This window comes from Molothrus aeneus, chromosome 11 (assembly GCF_037042795.1).
Source record: "Molothrus aeneus isolate 106 chromosome 11, BPBGC_Maene_1.0, whole genome shotgun sequence".
In the NCBI taxonomy this organism is placed as follows: domain Eukaryota; kingdom Metazoa; phylum Chordata; class Aves; order Passeriformes; family Icteridae; genus Molothrus; species Molothrus aeneus.
In genome coordinates, this window is record NC_089656.1 from 20,242,641 (window position 1) to 20,266,720 (window position 24,080).

At 48.4% G+C, this 24,080-nt stretch overlaps 1 protein-coding gene across 1 annotated transcript in view; it reads right to left on the bottom strand.

Annotated features, from left to right (window-relative positions):
• ANKRD11 (ankyrin repeat domain containing 11) overlaps positions 1–24,080 on the bottom strand; it is a 131,540-nt gene that overhangs the window by 90,531 nt on the left and 16,929 nt on the right. Inside the window, exon 2 of the mRNA XM_066557707.1 lies at positions 16,634–16,713. The gene's annotated coding sequence lies outside the window, so the exon portion shown is untranslated. The remainder of the gene's footprint in view (positions 1–16,633; positions 16,714–24,080) is intronic.

Here is a 24,080-nt window from a genome sequence, read left to right on the forward strand (position 1 = left end):
CCCGGGGGGGTTATCAGAATCCTGACATCACAGCTGCTGCAAAATGAACCCTGCGAAAAAACACCACGCTCTGAGCCAAGTTTAAACCAATAAGCCGAGTTTAAACCAGTCAGGGCTCAGGTAACGGAAGAGTCACCCCGTGGTTCACGCTCGAAAGAAGAGAGCTGCTCATGTGCTGCAGGGCTACAGCCAATGAAGCCTTTGGGAAAACAAAGTTTTCATCTTTCCCCTCCACACAACTCAAAATGCTACTTTGAGATGACTGTTCTCGGTTTTACACTGATGAGAGCTAGGTCAGAGCCAGCCTTGGAAAGTTTTACTCAGCAGCAGCTTTAGAAACCATAAATTATCTTTAGACTAAGTTTACGCGCTCCCCCCACAGTGTGACTGCCAGCTCCAGTTCTCAAGGCTCCTCTTTAGACACCACAAAAACTCTCCAAAGACCAGCACAACCTTCACCCAGGCACGGCAGGGCTGAGAGATAATCCAAAACCACTCTTGCTAAGACAAGCACCAGACTAAGGCTGAATTCAAGACTAAGCTTTAGCACTTTCGACCCCAGGCAGGGCCAAAGCTACAAAACCTGGAGGGGAGCACAAACACCTTGAGTTGCATCACCAGGAGATTCACTTTCATTGGGATGAGGAAAAAAATCAAGCACAAATCAAGCAAAGTTGTGGGCTATTTGTGGGCTAAGCCTTAAAAGTTAAAATTAAGATGACTTCTTCAAAAAAACTTCATTTTTAACTGTTTTTGAACAAACCTGAAGCCAAAAAAGGTAATCAAAAGTGTTTTACTAGCTAAGGGATTTCTTCCCTCTCCTCAGGTCCATCACAGAGACTTGGCAGAAACTTCAGTTCCCAAGAATTTTAGATACAAAACTTGGGAAGAAAACCAGCAAACCCATTTCCCTGGAACGACCATGTTCATGCTGGGATGTTTGTGGAACACAGAGCCCTAATCCATGCCTGCAGCTTCACACCCTCAGTGACAGAACAGAGCAGGATGCTGGTCAAAAAGGAAAGCAACATGGGACACACAACCATTCAAAAGGATAAAGTCTGAGGATAAAGGAAGAACCCCAGTATTTTCAGGGACTGGGACACTGCTTTGGGCAATCCTCTCCAGCACTTATTGACAGCAATTCTTTGTGCCATGGGGGCAGATTTCCCAAACCCCAGACGTTCTGGGACAGGCAGTCCTGGCTCTGCCTGATGGGGTCTGACACCAAGGTACCCACACTGTGGCACCAAGGATGAGCCTGCACGGGGAGCAGGGCTGGCCCTTCCCAAGGCCATTCCTGAGCTCCAGGCTGGAGCAGGAGCCACAGCTGCCTCTGCCCAGCAGCCACGGCAGCTGCCTGTGCCTCCAGCAGCACAGAACACGGGAGGGAACACGAGCAGGGCCGGCTCCAGCGAGTTTCAGGCAGCCTCTCGAGCATGGCAGCGTTTGGGGACAATTCCAGCAGCATGACAGATGTTGACTCAGGAGCTGTCACTCATGGGCTAAAGTGAGAACATCTGCCACTCTCCTCTCCAAGCGAGCTACTCACAGCAAGAAAATTCTGCACAGAAACCAAGATTCTCAAATAATCTCTCCAGGGCCGTGGGGACAACACTGACACAGTCCAGGGCATGGAGGTTTTGGGGGTGACTGGAGAGGTGAGTGGCACCCATGAGGGCTCCAGCAACACAGGTACCTCCACTGCCCTGATGTTCAACCCTGAGTTGACAGGACAGCCTGGAGTGAATTTATTTAAACTGAACACAAACCCTCAAACGATGTCGGGATCAGAAATTAATGTAAGGTAAGGGAAAATCTTCCAGACAGGGATTAGCTGAGAAACCCCTGCTGGGAACTGGAGTGAGTGCCAAATTGTGACAGGAAAGATTAATACTTCCAGAGGCATTACCACTACAAAACATCTGAGGGAAGAACGTTTTCTAGAATGTTTCCTCCTTCAGAGCGAGGGCTGTTACCTGCCACTGCCTGGAAAAACTCCTGCCCAGGTATCTTTAATGCACATTCCAGCACAGGGCAATGGATTTCTCCTATGCCATATATCACTGCTAGGCAAAAATTAAGATATCCTAGAGATAAAGTCCAGAATGTTCCAGAAGTTTCTCCAGCTGGTCTCTGCACACTGATGACACCTTCATTGCTCAACTTCCAAACTCTGACAAATCCCCTTCAGGCAGGAGTTTCAGCAAACACCAAGTAGGATCTGTAAACTTTATTATCTAAGGAAAATGGCTGAGAAAAAGCCCTCAGAACATTCTTTCTGCCCATTGTCAGAAAATTCAAGCCCTCGGCCACATCCCGTTTTCTCATTTACTTGCACACTCTTTCATATCTGGTTTTGGCACTGCCCCTACAAGGGCTTTGACTGTGGATCTGTCCACACATTCCAGCAATAAATGACACTAACTGGAGTCATTCTTTAAAATATCTGTCAAATATAATTCTTTCAGTGTTTTGATTCTCACTGACTTGCCCCCACAGAGCTCGGATGAAGTCATAAATTATATGTTCTGCCACTCAATTTTCCCTGATTGTTTGGTAGAACCTCTCCACTAATACCCAGTGATCACCAGCTACCTCGTGGCTTAAGTGGTTTCCAATCATGAAAGATTTATCCAGTGTGACTTCCAGTCAATCATGGAGACACTGAAATGGCTCTCAGGCTCTCTCCTCGAGACCACAGCCCAGCAGACAGACTCCAGAGAGGAGGGAAGGCCAATCAAAGTGCTGACTCCAGACACCCAAAACTCACAGAGAACCTCCAGCAGCTGCATATGAAAAACATCCCTGTGAGGAAGGCAAAAGCCCTGTCCCAGAAGGGCCCTGGGTCACAGCACGTGCAGGGAGCCCTCCCAAACACCCAGCAATTCAGGAAAGAGCTGTTTGCTGGGAGGACACAGAATTCACAGATCACTGAGGCTGGAAAAGACCTCCAATCCCATCGAGTCCAATCAGTGACTGATCCTCACCCTGACACCAGCCCAGAGCTCTGAGTGTCACATCCAGTCACTCCTTGGACACTTCCAGGGATCCAAGGGCAGCCACAGCTGCTCTGGGCACCTGTGCCAGGGCCTCAGCACCCTCACAGGGAAGGATTTCTTCCCAATATCCCACCTAAATCAATCCTCCTTCAGCATAAAACCATTCCCCCTTCTCCTGTCAGTGTCTGCTCTCTCTGGCCCTTGCTCAGATGTATCACCCAGCTTAGAATTCCCCAAAACTCAGCAGCCAGCACTCCAAGAGATGACAGGGATGGAACAGCAAACACCACCTGCAATAGGAGCACACAGGAGGTGACACCAGTGCCAGGTGACGAGCCAGGACAGTGCCCACACACAGAGCTCTGCTGCCCAGGGCTGCTCAGCTGCAGGGTAACACAGCAGCTTCCCAGAGCCTGCCAGTGCAGAGCTACAGGGAATTAATTGCTCCAGAACGAGAACTAGAAGAGTAAGCACAATTTATTTTGCCACATTCTTAAAATGAAATAAGAAAACATTTAAACACTACAGCTTATTTAGATAATACACACTGGAAGACATCTTTTACCCCTGGCAGCTTGAAAGAAAAGAACATAATTACAATTCCAAGCATGAAATGAGCTCTCTTCCACACATGCCTGAACCAAGCCTGACTGTTTCACCAGCTGTAGTGAATCAAAGCCGGCAGGATTCAAGAGAAAGGCCCGAGCAGCAGCAGCTCTCTGTGCCTGTAACCTGGAATTGAATGGCACCTGGATCCGGCAGGGCTGCTGAGGTTTTAGCAGTTGCAGATGTGCAGCTGATGGGGAGCAGGAGCATTTGATCTCCCTGGAATGTGGGACCCTGAACAATGCATCTGTGTGCCGGCCCACCATGGGCCGGGTGTGGGCCCGGGGGACACATAAAAGCCAACATTATACTGCAAGGGAAAAGCAAAAAGCCCCAGCGTGAGCTTGACTGTTGTTTAACTAAGAGAAAAACAATAGCAGCTTTGGTGGAAGTGTGTGCCAGAATGACCAGTGGCCACTTCCAGAGACATTCTTTGTTCAAGTGCTTCCACACTCCCTCGTTCATTGGCACCCAAAATCACAAAGGTACCGGAAGGGGCTGCGAAACCCAAACCCTCAGTGGAATCTGCACCTCCTGCTCCTCACATAAACGGCTCAAACAGCTCCAAACTGCAGCTCTGGGCATTATGTCCACACTGAGCCGAGCCTGGAGCCTGCCCATTGGGAAGAAGCAGCGTGACACAGTGGCCACTCGTCACCAACACCATCACTTCCCCCACAGGCTGCAAATCCTCATCCTGCACCAGCACAAACAACCTCAGCTACAACCCCTCCTGCAAACCCAGGCTGAACTTCACTCCCAGCCCTGGGAAAGCCCCCAGGCTGGGGTGCTGTGTCCCCCAGAGGGGCTGAGCTCCAGGGACAACCAGAATCCCTGGCTTGGCCACCAGCAGCACAGGTACACAGTGCCACAGGCGCCCCTGCAGCCAGGGCAGGGACAGCACATAGAGCTGAGCAGCACAACACCAAACACCAAACACCATGGAGTTAACACTGTCAGACTGAGAGAACTCCAACTTGAGCCTGCCCTGGAACACAGCTTTCCACAAGAACTGGATTCTTCAGAGAGGAGGAGCTGGGAGAGCTCTGCCAGGGATTCTGCTGGGAACGAGGGAAGCACATCCTGGGAGGTTTGTCAGGTTATCTGTGAAGTTATCCTGACCTCCAGAATCACCCTTGCACATACAAAACCATGAGCACTGCTCTCAGAGAACTGCTCCTAACATGACCAAGAAAAGGACAAACTCTCACTCTCAGCTGAAAGCAGTGGACATTTCCCTCTCCCCTCTACACAGATAGGACACTGGCAGCACCACAGGGAGAGGCACAGCCTTCTGCTGGCTGCTTACAAGGTAAAAGAGAAGCAATTCAAATAAAGAAAGAGGTTTAGGTCACTTTTTTATCACCTCAGCTGAATTAAAATGCAATATTGAAATTGCAGTAATTTCCATGTGCAACTTTAGCTACTCCATTAAGCTTCATATAGAAAGTTTAAAAATAGCAATGGCTACAATAAACTAAAAATCAGCAAATCTGACATAAAACCACCAAAATTATGAACATCTATATAAAATCACACAAATATTAGTGCATGTTATATATATATATGTGTGTGTGTGTGTGCAAAATTACTTATTCTGCCTGCAATCATCCCTGCTACAGTGATCTTTCCTTCCCCATTTTTCAACCCCAAAAGGATTACCATTTCTTTCCAGACAAGAACTTCTGCCAACATTCTGGAGGGCTGAAGTCCAAACCACACATAGTTCAACAACAGCAGAGTTGAACAAAAAGGAAAACTGGAGCTTTTTTTATTTTAATTATACCTTGTGAAAGTATGGCTGAGCAGGGGGAAAAAGCAGTCCAAGTCATTGATTAATTCCAAAGTAATGAAGAAAGTTCATGGCACACTGCAATATATATTTTACTAAGTTCATTGGATTTATCACCAGCTTTTAATGGCTAAACTGGAGGTGGCTCTCCAGGAAAACTCCCACTGCTTAAATTCTCACACTGGAATGGCTGGGAGTCCCCAGATTAATAATTTTACAGGCAAGGGTTTCATAACTGGGTCAAAGCAGGGGGATGATGGTAAAAATTCTTCCTCACCCAGCAGAAAAAAAGCCAGGATCAAGCTCCTTTCCCAGGGATCCCCAAGGTTTTAACAGGGACAAAAATTCCAACTTTGCAAAATTGCAAAATCCAGCCTCTTTCAACACCTTTTAATTGAAGCCGTGCCAGGAGCGTGTCTGGAATTCTGAACCCACTTTCTCCTGAGCTGGAGCTCTGAGCTGGCAGCATCAGGAACAGGAGCTTTTCAGAACAAAAACATCTAAATCTGCATCAAGGGGTAAAGCCATGAAGAATCCCAGGAGAAAAAAAGACTGAAAAAGAGCAACTGGGAACTAGGGCTACTCCAAGGTACCTGATGGATCCTTAATGCTGAACATTCCAGTGTTAAAGCCATGAACACTTATGGTTTTAACACAAACTGTCTCACTCCTCTGCCCAGGACACTCTGTCCTCCTTGTTTATATCCAAGAGCTGTTCCAAAGAAATGTATTAAGGACTAGAAAAAAAAATAAGAGTCCAGGACTTTCTTCATTCCTCAGAGCTACTGTAAATTAAATATTAATACAGAAACTATTTCTGTGAGCAAAGGAAGCTCAGCACAGGGAGGTTTTTTTATTACCTCTTGAAAATATTCACTTTAAAGTGACACCTGACCTTAAAGGCACCACATCCTACAGGGCAGAAGCATTAGGGGTGGCACAGGATTCCTAAATAAGCTGTCCCCACTCAAAACCATACAATTTGTATGGTAACAGCACAGAAAATCACTATATTAGAGGGTAATTTTAATTCTTTAATATAATTATTTAATTCAGCCTTACAAAGGGGTCAGTTTCAGCCTGGGGCAGTGTCCTGGAGGAATCCAAATTACAGACAGAAGCACCAGAAGACACCAAGAGGTGATCAAACCCACAGCTCATCACTTCCCTGGCAGCTTTTAGTGTGCAAACCTTCAAAGCTGAGCTTCTTTGTTCACATCCTTTTGCTCCAGAGCCCAGGGGCCTTGGGAATGAGACACTGAGGAATAGCCCTGGCTGGGCCAAGAACACATCCCTGGAATTCCATGCTGTTGTTATGCCCAGCTCACTGCTGCTGTTATCCCTTCTCAAGGTCTCATTAATGCTCTGTCTCATCATGGCCTGGGCTCACACAGCCCCAGCTCTGAGCCCACAGCCATTTCACAGTGATGGAAACAAGAGATGCAGCAGCTCTGAAGGCTCCTGCAGGCACAGAGATGTTCATCCACATTCCTCTGATGGAGTCACAAATGGTTTGGGTTGGGAGAACCCCAAAGTTCATCCCATCCCACCCTGCCACAGCAGGGACACCTCCCACTGTCCCAGGCTGCTCCAAACCCCAATGCCCAGCCTGGCCCTGGGCACTGCAGGGATCCAGGGGCAGCCCCAGCTGCTCTGGGAAATCCATGCCAGCCTCTCCCCACCCTCCCAGGGAACAATTCCTAATTCCCAATGTCCCATCCATCCCTGATCTGTGGCAGTGGGAGCCACTCCCTGTGTCCTGTCCCTCCATCCCTTGTCCCCAGGCCCTCCCCAGCTCTCCTGGAGCCCCTTTAGGGGCTCTGAGCTCTCCCTGGAGCTTCTCCTCTCCAGGGGAGCACCCCCAGCTCTGCCAGGCTGGCTCCAGCCCTGGAGCAGCTCCGTGCTCCCCCTGGGCAGACCCAGAGCACCACTGGATGAAATCCCCCTGGGGTCCCACACTCCCTGCAGAGCAGGAAGCAGCCCCAAGGACGGTCTCCAGCTACAGGAAACCCAAACTGCACTTCAACTGGAATTGTGGATGACCTTCAAGTAGGGGACACTTAAATATACATCTGCATGTGCACATAGGGCTGTGGGTGTTTTAAATGCTTTCCTACTTCAGCAAGCTTGAGGTCGAGGGAATGAGGGAAGTTTCTCTACTTTATATACTCGAGGGTTTGGCTAAATTCATATATTCAGGCTCCCCTTATAGCACTAAATAACCAAACACTGCAAGGAGAAAGAGAGGAGAATTTAGCAAAGGAAGGAGAATTCAGCTGTGTGACACCTTGCCAAAGGCAAAGCCCAGAGGAGCTGCTACCAGTTGGTTTAGACAGAGATTTCCTTCAGACTCTTGTAAAAGCAGCATTAAAAATGAGAGGAAGAAAGGATTCAGGACTGGGCAGCTGCTACATCCAGCTGCAGCCCTGACTGGTGACAGGAAAAGAATACATGATTATTTTTCTTCATTATTTGTTTCCATGTTTTTATTTTGTCCAATTATTTACTACCTGTTGCCATTTGATTTTGACTCCATATAACTTCCATGTAGCATTAAAACTCTGTAATTATGTTAATGAACATAATTTACTAGACAGTAACGAGTAGATGCTCTACCAGTCTCTAAGGTTACTCAAAATAATCAGAGAATCAGAGAACCATGGAATACCCTGAGTGGGAAGGGACCCACAAGAATCACCCAGTCCAGGACACCCCTGGTCACCAGAGCAGAGATCAGAGCTGCCCTTCCACAGGAATTCAGAGACAGGAGCAGGGTTGGTTTATTCCTCTATTATTACCCTAAACCTCTCCAAAGTTACAGTTCCAAAGCAAAGCTCTCCAATGAATTTCTTTACACTAACTTAAAATAAATTTCCCTGAATGTTTATTTCCTACATTATCTTCAACCCAAACGTGCATTTCTCTTACAAAAGTTAATCCCAATTAAGAGAATGCTGAAAGGCTTCCTGCAAAAAACAACTACAGGATATTGGCAAGACTACAAGAATGAGGTAAAAACTACTGAAGACAACAAAATAATTTTCTTCTGACTGTGCAACATAAAAAGAAAGTATATTTCTCATACGACACCAGCAATAAGTTTAGGACCAGCAGAGAATAACCAGAGCTATTCAGCGCTGACCTTTGAATCCTTGTGCTGTTCAACAGCTGAAAAATTATAAAAAAGGATAAAAATAATCAAAATCATTGAACTCCTCCCATCATACCCACTCACATCCATCAAGTTGACCAGCTCCTCTCACTTTTCCAATTCCTTCAAGTATTTGTCACCTCCAAGCTGGAGGTGTCACATGCACATGACCATGTCCAGCTCTCCTGCTGCTCTCCCATCCTTCACCAAACTGGGTGTCAAGACCTCCAGGAAATTCAGAATTAAGGTTAAATGTTCAGCAAGGAAACCAAGGACACTCACAGGGAACGTGCTCTGAAAACTCCTGGCTCTGCCCCACGGAGTCTGGGCCTCCCTGCAAGGCACACAACAATTTCTGAACTACAACTTTTCCTCAAGTCCTCTGGGGCCTGAAAGCATTAACATTTTCTAAGGGTACCCAAGGAATTGATGGCTGTATTTTCACATTATTGCACGCTAGGATGAGTCCAGACACACCAACTCCATCAAAATCCAACCTTTCAGATCAGACAAAAACCACCTTCTGCCCCTGGGAGAACTGGACATCAGCTCGACAGAACCCTCAGCATTCGCTCTGGAGCTTAGATAACCACCAAAATAAACACCTGGAAAACTCTGCTCTGGTGACACAGTGAGGAAGAGTGCAAAATCTCCAACAAACACCAGGCCTCAGGCAGGAGAGCCAAGGAATTATGGAGTGCTTTGCATTGGGAGGGACCTTGAAGGTCATCTCCACCCCCTGCCATGGGCAAGAACACCAAGAGCAGGTTCCTCTGCTGTAACCACCTGCAGTGAAAACAACACCAGTCCCTGGGACCTCCTGCCCCAAACACTAACACAGTTATGTGATATCAATCCTTCCTGAATTTGCAGTTTAAGCCCAGGAGTGCAGTCTCACTGGGATAACACAGGGTACCTGCAGTGCTCTGTGCCTGTCCTACAATCAGTGCTGGCTTTGGTGCTCCTGTGACTGCCCAGGAGAACCACAACCACCACCAGGCCCAGCCCACTGGGACTGTTAACTCACTGGGGCAAAAATAAATGAAAAATAGGACTGCATGACCGATTTTACTTGCAAAAGCAAACACAGCATCCATTTACAGTGGCAATTTCCCAAAATAACCCATACACATGGCTGCTGTCCCTGCTCCTCTGCGAGAGGCTCATCCAGAAAGGTGACAAGCACATTCCTGGCTGATAAGGGAGCCCCATGCACCCAGCTCCCCAGAAATAGCTGCTGTGCTCCAAAGTAACCTCTAATATCGATAATGACACAGATTTAAATTTCAAATAAATTTAGATGAAAGATTAAAGTCAGCTCCAGCACCGTGGAGATGCTTGTCTGCTTGTCTTCCATAATGAAGGAGCCCATAAAAATAACAAGGGAGAAGATTTACACCCAAGCTCCTCAAAAAAAAAAAAAAAAAGGAATGAATTACTGATTTTTGCAGCTACTTAGTGGTAGGAACAGATGGTTCCAGGCAATAGTATTGACAACCTCCCAAGCTCCCACCCCCAAAGGTGAGCTGCTAAGTCTGTTCCAAATTCAAGAGTTAAAAGTGTCGCAGCTGAGGCTGCTCTGGGGGAAGCTCAGGCAGTCCCACAGCCCCAGTGCTGCCCTTTGCCCACTGCTGCTCTGCCTGGCCCTCCCCACAGGGCTGTGCCTGCCCAAAGCACCCAAGGCAGCTCCTGCAGCCATCTGCCCGCCCCAGGAGCAGCCAGGGCTGCGGGAAGGGAGGGCAGGCCAGGCATGAAACAGCTCTGAGGCAACGCAGAGCTCTCAGTGTTTGTCCACCAACCCAAAGCCACTTCTGAGGCCAAAGCCAGGCGTGTCAGCTTCCCAAAACAGCCAGGCACAGGGAGCAGTTCTGGGAATTCCAGCCCCCAGGAGCCTCTGCCATGGTGGGCACAGCCCACGGCCCCTCACTCCCTTCATGTCCTCGGGTTCCTGCAAAACACCCAAAACCTCCCCTCTCCCAGCTCCTGCACGTCTCCAGCAACTGGAAACAACCAGCCTGTCCAGTCACAGCCCAAGATCCAAACACTCCTTAAAGCAGGAACTTGCTGAACACAATTCAGCTTTGGATTTCTGGAGAAGTCCAGCGAGCTACCATAAAACAGGGATAACACCCAGCAGCAAAGAAAACTGCTGGAACACCTGAGTGAGTCCTCACGCCAGGGAGGAATGAGGCTGAGCCAGCAAAGCTCAGCCCTTGCTTTCCCATTGTTCCAAAATCAAAGCTGTGCCAAGAACTTAACCAAGGAAACAAACACTGCTAAGGCTGCTGCCCATCTCCACACTCAGCATGGAACTACAGGATGCTTTGGGATGGAAGGGACCTTAAAGCTCATCCCATCCCAGCCCTGCCATGGGCAGGGACACCTTCCACAAGCCCAGGCTGCTGCAGGCTCCATCCAGTCTCACTTTGAACACTTCCAGGGATGGGGCAATCCAACATTTCAGACTTATTTCTGGAATTGTTTTCTGGTTTTGTCAGAAGTCCCCTTCCAAGGGCTATCAGTGAGGCAGATCCATCACTTTTGCCTTTGCTTGCAACACCCATTTCCCACTTTTCCAGGCATGTATGACAGAACCAGGAGCAGGCTGCACCTCCCTGTTTGTGTCAGACACTTGGGTGGCTCAGCCAAATCACCTTCCATAGAGGGTTTCCATAAATTCCCACTGGGAACACCTCTGAGCCACAATTCCCACCTCACAGGGTGTCCAGCAGCTGACCTGCTCCTTGAACAGGGCCTGTCCCACCTGCAGCCCCACTGAAGAAGCCCAAGGCACTGAGGCATCTCCCTCAGCCATGCCCATGGCAGGCATGAATTCCCTGCACTCAAAACCACTCCCCTCACTTAAAAAGAACTAAAATAACTAAATCCCAAAGAACTCAAGATCTGAACGTCAAAACCTCAGGATCACCACTACCTGCACAAAAGGGGAGGGAACAAGAACACCCCAAGCTTCATTCCAGAAGTACAGCAGGAGAGCCTGGTCCTCCCTATGGGCCTTTGGCCTGTGAGCTCCCAAGGTGGGAACATCTTGCACACCTCCTGCTGCCAAGAGCATCATCTGCACTTAATCACAGCCCATGGATACCTCTGGAAAACAAGGGATTGCAGCCACACCATGTGTCACACTGCCACTTCACTCCCAGCCAGTGTCACTTCCTCAGGGCGGAGGCCACAACTTTCAAGAGCACGCTTGGGTGCTCTGTGAACACCCATAAATAAATAAAACCCTGCTCACCACCCCACAACCTGGCCCCCAGCACTTTTACTTTCCCAAGAGGTCACACCCAGGAGAACAGTGCTGTTGCACAACAATGGAAGCAGGAACTGGTCAAGAAACCCAAGAAACCTACAGATCACTTCCCCAAAAACCTGTGTCACCCAGGCTGGGGGGCTCAGGAGGCTTCTCTGTGAACTAACAGCCTGGCAGTTCCTGGAAATGATGATCCCGTGCACTGTCTGCTTAATAAACTCATTCCTACATGCAAACGGGATTTTTAAGTGTACATTACATATTAGTTGATCTTAATCTACAAATTTCATAACCCAGAAGTGTGCATTTTTCAGTGCACATTACATGAGCTGATATAAATCTACAAAACCCTAACTCAAAAGCATATTTCTTCTAAAAATGAGATTTTTCTGATCACAGTATAGCCCCCCAGAGAATAAAATTATTCAAAACCAAGTAGATTCAGAGAAAAAGCCCAACCAACCATCTTGCTCTTTTCAAGCAGTTATTGACATGGTTTTCTCTAGTTCTAAACACTAGAGGAAGGAGAAAAAGGGTTGTATTTGGTTGTGGGTTGCTCTCACCAAGAACTCCCTGTGTCTGTGCCATGGTGAATAAATGGACCAAAATTACACCCAACGAACAAGTCAAGCAAGACATTTTTCAAAGCAGCCCCTGCTCGGCTCAGGTCTGTTCATTAAGGTGCTGCATTGTGCTCCAGCTTGGCTTATTAGCAGTGGAAAGGTCAGGGAAAGTGAATTAATGGAAGTGCTGCGCTCTCCAACATCTGACATGCAGGAGAGGAGCCTCCCTACCTACACTGCTCCTGAAAGGTACCTTCAAATTGAGGGCATGTAGGTGGCACCTGCCAAAAGTGCCATGTGAATAACGTTGGCAATTTAACAAATTCTAGGAAAATACAGAGAACTGTAAAAGCAGCAATTCAACCACTCAAAGCAAATGCTTGTGCTGAGATTACGGTTGAAAAAGCAGCTTTTTCATGGGGACAGGGGAAAGGATTTAAAGCTCTTTCCTGTAGGTCTCAGCAGGGTTTTGTGTCCAAAAATTCAAGGCTTGTTTGACCCACAAAGAACTCCAGGCTCACAGTTAAGCCACCTCTGCTTAACCTCTGCTGGCAGTGAAGACAGGGGTTTAAAAGTTAAATTTAGACTGTGTCCCTTCAGAACACAGCCACACAAACATTCAGTGCTCCTAAGGGCTGTGCAGACCCACCTCACACACGGGGGGACAGGGCAGGAGCTGGGGTGCTCCCTACCAGCCCTACCTCCCCTTCCCAGCCCGGGCCACACAGCAGAACAAACCCAAACTGGCTCTGCTGAAATGCTCTGGGCAAACCTGCACCTGGAGAGCCTCCCAGCTGCTTCATGGAGCCTCCAAAATCCCTGTTTTAACAAGAGAAAGGCTCCAGCACAAGTCAGCAAAACCCACAAGCCACACAACTCTGCTTCTTTAATGCTGCATTGAGCCATGGAATTGTTTGGGTTGGAAGGGACCTCAAAGCTCATCTCATTCCCAGCCCTGCCATGGCAGGGACACCTTCCACCATCCCAGGGTGCTCCCAGCCCTGTCCAGCCTGGCCTTGGGCACTGCCAGGGATCCAGGGGCAGCCACAGCTGCTCTGGGCACCTGTGCCAGGGCCTGCCCACCCTCCCAGGGAAGGATTCCTTCCCAATATCCATCCATCCCTGATCTGTGGCAGTGGGAAGCCATTCCCCTTGTCCTGGCACTCCATCCCTTGCCCGAAGTCCCTCTCCAGCTCTCTTGGAGCCCCTCAAGGCCTGGGAAGAAGCTCTGAAGGGTCTCTCCAGTGTCTCCTCTCCCACAGTCCCAGCTTTCCCAGACCAAGAATCCCCCTTGCTCATGGCTTCCCCTCCCCAGGCCCTGCTTCATAACACACCAGCTTTTCAACCCAAAAGCCAACACTTCCATACCCAGGACCCCATGGAAAGCTCTCCCTGGCCCCACAATGAGCAACACCCTAAAGACTCAATGTACACTGCACTGCCATAGGGTTACCCTCCAGCCCCTCTCATCTGGAAGGGCTGAGAACTGAAACACACAGGAAAAAAGGCAGCAAGCTCAGAAGAACAGTTCCTGCAGAGAAATACCTTCCTGGTGGAACAGTGAGCTCCATTTCCCCAGAGCAGCAAGACCTGAGAGCTGTTTGTGAACACGTTTCAGAGCATTAATAGAAAAACAGCGAGCAGTTAAGTGAAGTCACGTTCCAGCTAAACAACGCTGCCATTATTGCAGCATCTGACTTTGTGAGGACAATTCAATGCTGGCAGTGTATTGTAATTGCTTTTCCACTCCAGGCCCCAGCTTTACAATCTGCCCTTCTCAGGAGGTCAGAGCAGGGCTGCAGCTCGGAAAGCAATTCTGCTCCTCATTCATCCCTTTAATCCCACACCTGCATATTCATCAGGAGCTCCCTCAAACAGCACTGCCAAAGCCACCAGCACAGCTTGGAGGAAGCCTTGACCCCTCTGCTTCCCCAGGAAGGTGTTGGGAACACGGGGTGGCACCAGCTGCCTGTGACAGGGCTGGGGTGCAGTGGGGTCACCCCAGGCCAGGACAAGCCCAGAGTGGTGCAGCCACCTCTGCTGCCAGCAGCAAAAGCAGCAGCAAGCACCACTGCCCAGACAAGCTGTGCCTGCCCCACCCCTGTGAGTGTCCAGGGCTTGGAGCAGCCTGGGTAGGGGAAGCTGTCCCTGCCCATGGTGGGGGCTGGAACCAGATGTGCTTTAAGGTCCTTCCAAACCAAACCGTTCCATGACTCTCATGACCTGGCTTGCTTCAAGCAAACCCTTCCAAACAGGGCTGTGCAAACACACCTGAATTTTGGGTAAGTTTTTGTTATCCTGGTTTTAAAAGGACAGTTTGCATTCAAAAAGCCCAACGCCACTTACTCCAAAACTCAGAAGGGAAAACCTTTGTCCCTAGCTATGAAATAAAACAGGCAGCAAACAGCAACCAGCCTGATTTATAATTGATGTCAGGGCTGAGCTGGGTTTTTCAGGGCCCTGCAGAGCTCCCAGGAAGGAGGGCAGAGCTCCTGCACACACCAGGAAAAGGGCTCACACCTGATACACCTTAATTACCCAACAACACTGCCAGAGTCACCGCTGCCTGCTCTGCTTTGTCTTACTGTGAAAGGCTTCTCCTGCTATTAATATTCACCAGGGGAAGCTGAAATAACATCTTGTCTGCATCTGAATACTTCCAAATTATCATGGCCACACTAAACACAATGATTTTTAATTTTTTTTTCCTCAAAAATCCAGGACAGAAGAAACCTATCAGCCTGCAGAGGCAGGGCTGCACACGCTGAGCAGCTCTCCAGCAGCCTTCCTCGTGCTGACAACCTCATCACAAATAATCCTCTGAACCCAGAGGTCAGCCAAGGACCCAAGGCAGGAGCCACACTCCGTATGATCCCCTGGGAGCCTTCTCCATAGGATTTCTGGCCATGGAGAGGGCGACCCTGAGCCCCACACAGCCCCCTTGGCAGGCACTGCTCATCACCCAGCTTCTGCTCAGCTCCCACCACACCAAACCAGCAAAACAGCAAAAACACGCAGCCAGAACAGCCCCTGCCCATCTCCCACCACACCAAAACAGCAAAAACACCCAGCCAGAACAGCCCCTGCCCATCTCCCACCACACCAAACCAGCAAAACAGCAAAAACACCCAGCCAGAACAGCCCCTGCCAGCTCCCACCACACCAAAACAGCAAAACAGCAAAGAAACCCAGCCAGAACAGCCCCCTGCCAGCTCCCACCACACCAAAACAGCAAAACAGCAAAAACACCCAGCCAGAACAGCCCCTGCCCATCTCCCACCACACCAAACCACCAGCACAGCAAAGAAACCCAGCCAGAACAGGCCCCTGCTCATCTCCCACCACACCAAACCACCAAGATAGCAAAAACACCCAGCCAGAACAGCCCCTGCTCATCTCCCATCACACCAAAACAGCAAAAACACCCAGCCAGAACAGCCCCTGCCCAGCTCCCACCACATCAAATCACCAAAACAGCAAAGAAACCCAGCCAGAACAGCCCCTGCTCATCTCCCACCACACCAAAACAGCAAAAACACCCAGCCAGAACAATCCCCTGTCTCCAGCTCCAGCCACACCACTGGGATGTCCAGGACAGCACCAGCCTCTCCCACCCGGTCGCATAAAACAGAGGCAAAAATCTCCTTTTTTCCCCTAAATTCCACTCTGAGACAGCCTGTTATTTCTGCATCTGTTAATGCTCCCAAAAAGTTGAATCCTAACATTGCATCCAACTGTAGTCTCAGCAGATTGGGAGGTTTCTCTGCCCAAAATGAAACATAGGTGCCATCTGTTTCAATTAGGCTAATCACAAGGAGACATAACACTGGGAAACTTAGAGACTTTGGGTTTTTTTCAAGACATTTTGAAAGCAAAGAGAAAGAAAGAGGTATTATTTAATACTCAGCAGTCAGCAGCACCAACAAGCTGCACAGTCTGCTGGGCAAACCTGTGCTGGAACTGCCCACGCAGGAAAGTTCACTTTTATTTCACTGAGGTCAGAGAAAAACTTGCTATATTCAAAATTTTCTAAAATTAAAAAGACATCTCAGGACTACAGACAACTCCCAAAATATTCTCGGTTAGTACCTTTTATGTATGCCATTGAACTTGCAATTTTTTGCTTTCAAATTTCAGAAAATAAAGAAAAACATTTGAAAAAGACAAAACCAAACAGTCCAACAGAGACACGAGCACTTGTGAGGGAATAAACCAGAAATTTTGGACAGAAGCAAAGTCAATATTTACCGATTCCATAGCTGAAAGCTGTTCTTCACAGGACATATATTAAAATCCAACAGAGGTGTGTCCCAAAAACGCTGTGTAATCTGAAAAACACGGGAATTTGTTCATTAGAAAATTAAAACAAGTGAATTTTATTCACAACACGCACACGGGATTTGAGTACATGAAGGTTACCAAGTACAAACCCTGCCCTAATCCACAAATAAACTTTCTGATAACAACTCTGCACAAACAGAGGAATAAAGGAAAGAGTGGAAGCTCGGCCAAGCATCCACCTTCTTCCACAACTTTCTGGTAATTGCTTTTTTAAAAAATCACCTGCTTCAAGGTTCCTGGAACCATCTGGGTGGGCTTAGAGGCATTTTATTTACAAATGAGGACCCCCAAACCCTGAGCAGCTCGCAAACCCAGAGACAGGCAGGGCCAGGAGGAGCTCCTGTGCCAGGAACTCACCTTCCCAAACAGCCCCCATGGAATTATCCATGGCACAAGTGCTCCCTTTCCAAGCACACCTTTGCTCTCAATAGCAGTGGATCTATTACAAAGCTCTAAGTTGATTTTTTTTTCTTTGACCAGCTCTTGCTGTACTTTCAAGGATGTTTTTCCAGCTCCAGATTCCCAAAGTGAAGTTTCTGATGCAGGGCAGGAACCAGCAGGAGCTCTCAGCACCCAAGGCAAAGGGGAATTACACTCATTAACTGGCACACATGAAAGGCCTGGCAGGTTTCTAGCCCAAAACCTGCACTCCTCACCATTTCCAAGCTGGAGGAGCTCAGTGGGATGGTGAGGGACCCACAGGGATGGAAATGAGCACCCTGAGGCCCTGGGAACACTGGGCCTCCCCCAGTCCCAGTGATGTTATTCTGGTCTGCTTAAGCAGGTGAAAGGGTGAACTGCCAGCTCACATCCTGCTCATGCCAAATCCCCCAAAACCCCCATTCCTTCCAATCTCAGCACTGCAGCCCACACTGAGGGGCACAGTGACCACCTCCTGCTCCAGTTACACTGAGAAAATCTGAATTTCTTCCCTCACAGAGCTTGTGACAGTTTTATGCTTTACCGCCACTCACCACCTTACAAACAACTTCCCTGATGTACTGGATTTGGACAGCTGCTTGCCAAGGGGATGGTTCCTCCCAAAAACCATCCAGGAGAGACTCTGAGGCCAGCTGGGACTGACACACAGTGGAGGAGATCAGGAACCCTGGGAAAGCCTTGTTTGTTTTGGGAAACTTTCACTCCCCAGTGAAAAGCCAAAGGGAAGATGTCCAGATGAGCAATGCAGCTGCATCCAGGGCAGAGCTGCTTCCAGCTGGGCTGAGGGAACTCTTGGGAACCTCAGTGGAAAGAACAGGCCAAAATAAACCCCAAAACCCAGAGGAAGATGTGAAAGCCCAGGGTCCTGACTCAAAGAAAGGAATCCTACAGCAGGTAAACTTCTCCAGATGAGCAAAATGGAAGTTTTCTGGCATTTTTCTTCGAGAAGAGTAAAGGAGATGCAGACACATGGTGACCTCATGGATTCTTCCAAGGCCAAGGAGCCCTGGGGCACTGAGGAATCCCCTGATGGGAATGCAGCCTCGTGGAGCACATGGCAGTGCTTGCACAGCACCTTCTCCAGCAGGATTCCCCTGCTCCTTCATCCTCTTCTCCATAGTAACAGTCACATCACTAATTAGCATTTCAACAGCAATAAGAGATAAAGTGGGGGGAAAACAGCTGAACTTCCAACTGCATTGTCTGGGACTGCAGCAGTGCTGCTTGCTGACAGCAGTGACTGACTGCCAGGGAACCATGGAATGCTCTGGGTTGGAAGGACCCCAAAGTTCATCCCATTCCATCCCCTCATGGGCAGGGACACCTTCCACTGGCCCAGGCTGCTCCAACCTGGCCTTGGCCACTTCCAGGGATCCAGGGGCAGCCACAGCTGCTCTGGGCAACAACTGTGATCAAAATTACCAAAAGGTCTACGGAGATCAGTCCCAGGACACTGACAGACCATTTTCAAGGTCTATTTACAGCTGCTTGCTGGCCCACATACAGCAGATTTATTCATTCCTTGGCTCACACATAAACATACATAAAGCATCGTAACGCTGAAACAGCGACCACACGTGAGCCAAGTAATTTTCACAAGGAACATGGCACCATTTTTTAATGAAATTGTTATCAAATCACTTAGGAATGCAGCAAATCCTCCAGTGGGAGATGCCCAGCACAGCCTCTCTGGCTGTACGTGGTCGAGTCACTCACACAACGTTCCTGCTGCACGGAATCCAACATTGCAATTTAAACCCAACTCCACTTCCAAAAGCCACATTATAATTAATAAACACATCTAGCCATCCCATTTCCTTAGCTTTAGCTGATGAAAATGTATCACTTCACAAAGTATCATCACTGCCCTTGTCCCTCCTGGGAACCTGCGGGGCTGACCATGGACAAGGCTCCAACCCTGCTGAGCTCATGGTCCTGCACAGGAGCCCCTGCAGTGCCCCACAGCACGCGCTGCTCTGCCTGTGCCTTGAAATGGTCATGCAAACACCAAATTACCAAGGGCTCAAGGTGGCCAGGTTCTGGTTTAAAACAGGTTCAGGCTTGCCAGACTTGGGACACTTTATTTTCTGTTAACACAAAGCAACTTGGAAACTCTGGGAAAGCAGACGGCTCCACCAAAATAAATACATAAATGTTTAAATTTCTACATTTTCCTACCAACTCATGATCTTAACACTGACCACAGGGTCCTTCAGCACCTCCCTGAATCAGTGATTCCTGCTGCACCCACACACAGATCAGGACTTCACATTCAGAGCACAGCATGCAACTCCTGCCAGCATTCCATCAAAAACACTGAGAATTACATAATTCAAACCTCCTTAATAAAAGGGTATCTTGTAACTCCACAGAAATTAGCATGTGAAGATGGAAAATGCTTTACAATCCCAAGCTGTGACCTGAAAAATACTGACATTAGCTGCAGACTCTTCACACCAGAGCAGCTGGGATGCGGCAGCAACACCAAGCAGTCCCAGCAGCAAGGTGGGAATTGGCTTCCTTGAAGGAACAAACCAGTTCTCTGGTTTATTCAGAGTGCCCTACAAGGGTCCCCATGAAAAATGTGTTTGAGATTCCATGGTTCTCAATTTGATCAATAATGCAGAAAGGTTCTGCTTAAATCTCCATTTTACAGGGAGCAGGAAAGAAGCCACTGCTGCTGTTTCATCCCAGGAAATCCAGAGGCCAAGGTCCCCACAAAAGTGTGCCTCACCATTAGTGTTTCTTTGAGGGAAGGAGATGCATTTGGACCCCAAGTCAGACCTGCATCAATTCAGATTTTACAGAGACCCAGAACTAAGCAGCATAAGAGGATATCAGAGATTTAGAGTCTGGTTTAGACTAACTTTTGAATGGATAAAATCTTTGGGGAATAAGAGAACCTTTTTCCACAGCACTCATCTGCTTCCCTCAGAATAATTCCAGGAAGAGACAGAATTTCAATAAGGCATCTCTCTGAGGGCTGCAGTGAAAAGACACCCAGGGGAGCACCCAGACCCACGGAGCTCCTGCTCTCAGATAAGCCCCATTACCTCCCATACAGAATCAAGGGGGAACAAGTACAGCAAATTTGGAGGGAGGGGAAATTTGGAAGTGTTTTCCAATGCACTCCACAGGCACAGCCTGAGAGAGCACAGCCAGAGCTTTCACCTGCTGAAATGGGGAAAAATGCTGAAATCCCACTGTAATTCTAGAACCTAAGAAAATTTTGAGGCTGGGTGTTGTCATCTTATCGCAGGGGTTCCATGCTGTTGTCTCTTAGCACAAGTTCCATACCTTCCTGGGGTTCCTCCTGGGCAGCTCCTCAGAGCACTGACTCTTTCCTCTTCACAAAGCACCCAACTGACCCCAGCTCCCTTCTCACCACCACCTCACTCTTTCATAGCCCTCTCCTTCTCACTGGGTACAGCTGTGGCCTCTTAAAGCCAGGCCTGCTCCTAATCTTTGATAATTGGCCCAGCTGCAGCTCCTTAGGGGTAAGATTACTCTCTACACTAACTTTATTTTCTTATATCCTATCCTCCTACAACTGGGGACTGGGGGAAGAACCCATAAGCAGCAGCACTACAAAGCCCACAGATATCTTCCATAAATACCCAAGGGTTCCTTCTGTTGGAGTTTGGGGAAGAAAATGTGCCACCTATGGAGAAACAGAGCAGAAATCCCTGTCTCTGGATCTCAATGTCCCACCCCAGGGAGAGCCAGAACAGCCATGCCCAGCACAGCAGGAAAGCTCTCCTGGCCCCTCAAGGGATGGACACTGAATACAGATCACCAGATTTATGGCAAGTTCCCTCAGGAGCCTGGAAAAGCACCCTCAGACCACTCCATGCAGCTCAGGACTCTCTAGAAAGAGGAGGAAAAGAAGAGGTGTGCGCTCTGTAGATCTGAAGGGGGATAAAGAGTTGTTTCCAAGAAATCCACATAAATTTGAGATATATACCCCTGCAGCCTATCAGGGGCTGCCAGCACAGCCACCTCCAGGCACACACAGAGCAAACCCTCACGTCCCCACCCTTCTCAAAGAGATTCCAGCACTGGGGTGAGCTCCAGGACCTGCCTTTCACTGCAATTTATGAATATTCCCACAGCAATCACAACCCAGCTATGCTCAAACAGCAGCAGCTACCCAAGTGAAAAGCCAAAGCACACAGAGAATTCCATTAGTCCTAAAAAAAAAAAAAAATCAAAAAAACCCACCTTTCAGCATGTTTGATTGTGACAAAATTGTAGCATCAAGTAAAATTTAATTAGATGGCTTTCAGAACGAAAGTAGGTGATATATTCTTGAAGTTCCTTTATTTTGCCCTGCAGATAAGATGTATGCTGAGATCTACAGTTTTTAAAGCTTGTGTTGTCTGTGCTACTTGATAAAAAATACAAAATAAGCTGATACTGTACTCAAAAACACAGACACTTGTGTGGGCTGAAGAGCCCAAGGTTTAATTTGTGCCACTGCAATAAGCACAAAGGGCAGGAAAGATGTGATTCCTGGGAAAACAAATTGTCCTTTAAGAATTTTAACTGAAAGTCTGACATGGACAAGGCTGTCCCTAGGAATGGGGGTTGACAGAAGCCTAAATTCAGCAATGACCAAGCTGTTTGGAGATCTGCAGTGAATTAGGGGAGACCAGAATCTGTGGTGACATCACAGAATGGTTTCAGTTGGAAGGGATCTCAAATTTAGTCTTGTTCTGCCCCCACCTTGGGCAGGGACACCTTCCCCTATCCCAGGTTGTTCCAAGCCCCTTCCAACCCAGCCTTGGACACTTCCAGGAATGGGGATTAAGCTCTAAGAGGTTGAACTTCACTGACCCAGTGAAGGCAAGGAGGGTGGATGTGCTCTAGAATGGAAGCCATAATTTAGGGTGAGCTCACAGCTGCTGTCACAGCTCAGGCTCCTCCTCCCTTCCACTGCTCCTAAACACAGGTGAGGTGGGACAAACACATCCCTGCCCTCCCCAGAGTGAATCCCTCCTGTGCCCTCACCAAGCCCCACAGCTCCCCCAGCACCTCCTCCTCAGGGAAGCAGGAGGGTGAATGATGCCACTGGGCCACAACAAGCTCCATTTCATTTGAAAATGAATCTGCATTTCTTACTCTGTGCCCAGTTTTAACACATGGAGAAAATACCATTTTTCAAGAGAAAAGAGTGACAGACAGACACATTTGTCACCTCTGCAGTCCCAGACATTTGCATCCGTGTAATTCCGTGGCAAATTGGATATGGGTTACTATTAATATCTGAACTATTTCCTTTCCTTTCTGAATGCTGATTGGTGAAAAAGATGCAAGCATCCCATTTTAAAGCACACTAATTAGCCAAGAAGGAGTCAAGGAAGTCACTGTTCAGCCTTCAGGAACAGACAGGCTCCCTCACAGAGGGAAAACACAGCAAATATCCATGGAGTGGCTTCTGGTTGGATTCTGAGCTGGCTGAAGATCACCTCCCCAGCCAAGAAAACTCCCTGTGGTGACGGGAATGTTACAACCAGACACTTCAACAACTCAGCTACAGGTTTTTTAGGAATATGCAGGTGGCAGCCCCACACCCAGGTATGTAGGATCAGACACTGTTACCTGGCTGGACAATCCTGGAGGTCCCCAGAAAGCAACATGAAAAATGTAATTGTAGAATGTGCTCAAGCCTACAATTCCTGAGTTACAAGTGCCTTACAACCACCTCAAATTACACAGCAAAGAAAGAGCTGAAAGGAAGCACCTCCCTGATTTCCACACAGCATCCCTCCCCTATTGTCTGGGGCCTGGCAAGTTAAGGTCAGAATAAAAAGATTCCTTAAAAATCCCACATACATTGAAAGCACCTACAGCTTCCACTGATCTTTTTTCCTTTCTATTCTAAGCCCTGAACAGGTTTAAGTAGCAGTTGTCATCATTAAAGAAGCTGCTCCCCTCCCACTTTCCATTCTCCTGAGACAGGAGCATCCTGGCAGCACCAGGCACAGGTGAGGAGCAGCTGTCTCACTCAGGGTACAGAAATCCAGGTTGGAAAAGGGTGTGAGGAGGGCACGGGCCACCTCAGCCACAGGGATCAGAAAGCACTGCTGAATAGCGAAATAAGGAACCACAGCAATAAGTAATAATGCTAAAATGAGGAAGTCAAATGTCTGTCTGTGCTCATTGAGGTGCCCCAACTGCTCAGAGGGGATTGAGGGAGCAGGGTCTGTCCCTGCTCAGCTGCTGGTGCCCAGCTGCTCTCCTGGGCACTCCAGAGCTGTCCATGAGGAGCTGAGGCTGCCAGTGCAGCAGGAACCTGCTGATGCTCCCGGGCCAGCACTCCCTGCTCCGAGGGGCCAGGCCGGAGGGTGGGGGAGCCTCAGCCCCAGCACCACAGCCCTGCACCCCAGGAAGGGCCAGCAGCAGCCCAGGCAGGGCACAGCCCATCCAAACAAACAGCACAGAGGGAGGCAAGGAAAACGCTCAGAGGACAAAAGGACGGAGTCAGGATTAAACCCAGGCCTTGATCCCCGGCCAAATGGCCGAGCCATAAAGCCACGCAACTTCCAGAGCCAATTTAAAATCCCGAGTGTGGTACACTTTAGGTTATAAAATCATATTTAGACACACATTTTGAAGTGTTCTTTGCTCTGCTGGTGGCTAAAAACAATTCCTTTGTCATCAAATCTTGCTTCAGCAAGCTGACGTGACGTTTTTAACTCAGGAAATAAGACAATTATGGTTCAAGGTAAACAACTACAACTGTGCATCATAAACAGTTTCTAATTTTAAGCCTGAGTCCCTCTAATGCCATCCATATTTTAAAGACAGTTTCCTTACAAATGGTTTAGGCTGTCTGAGCAGCTTGTGACTGAGCCTGTGCTAATGAGCAGCAGCAAGGCAGCACATCCAGGGAAAACACAGCCTGGTGGAG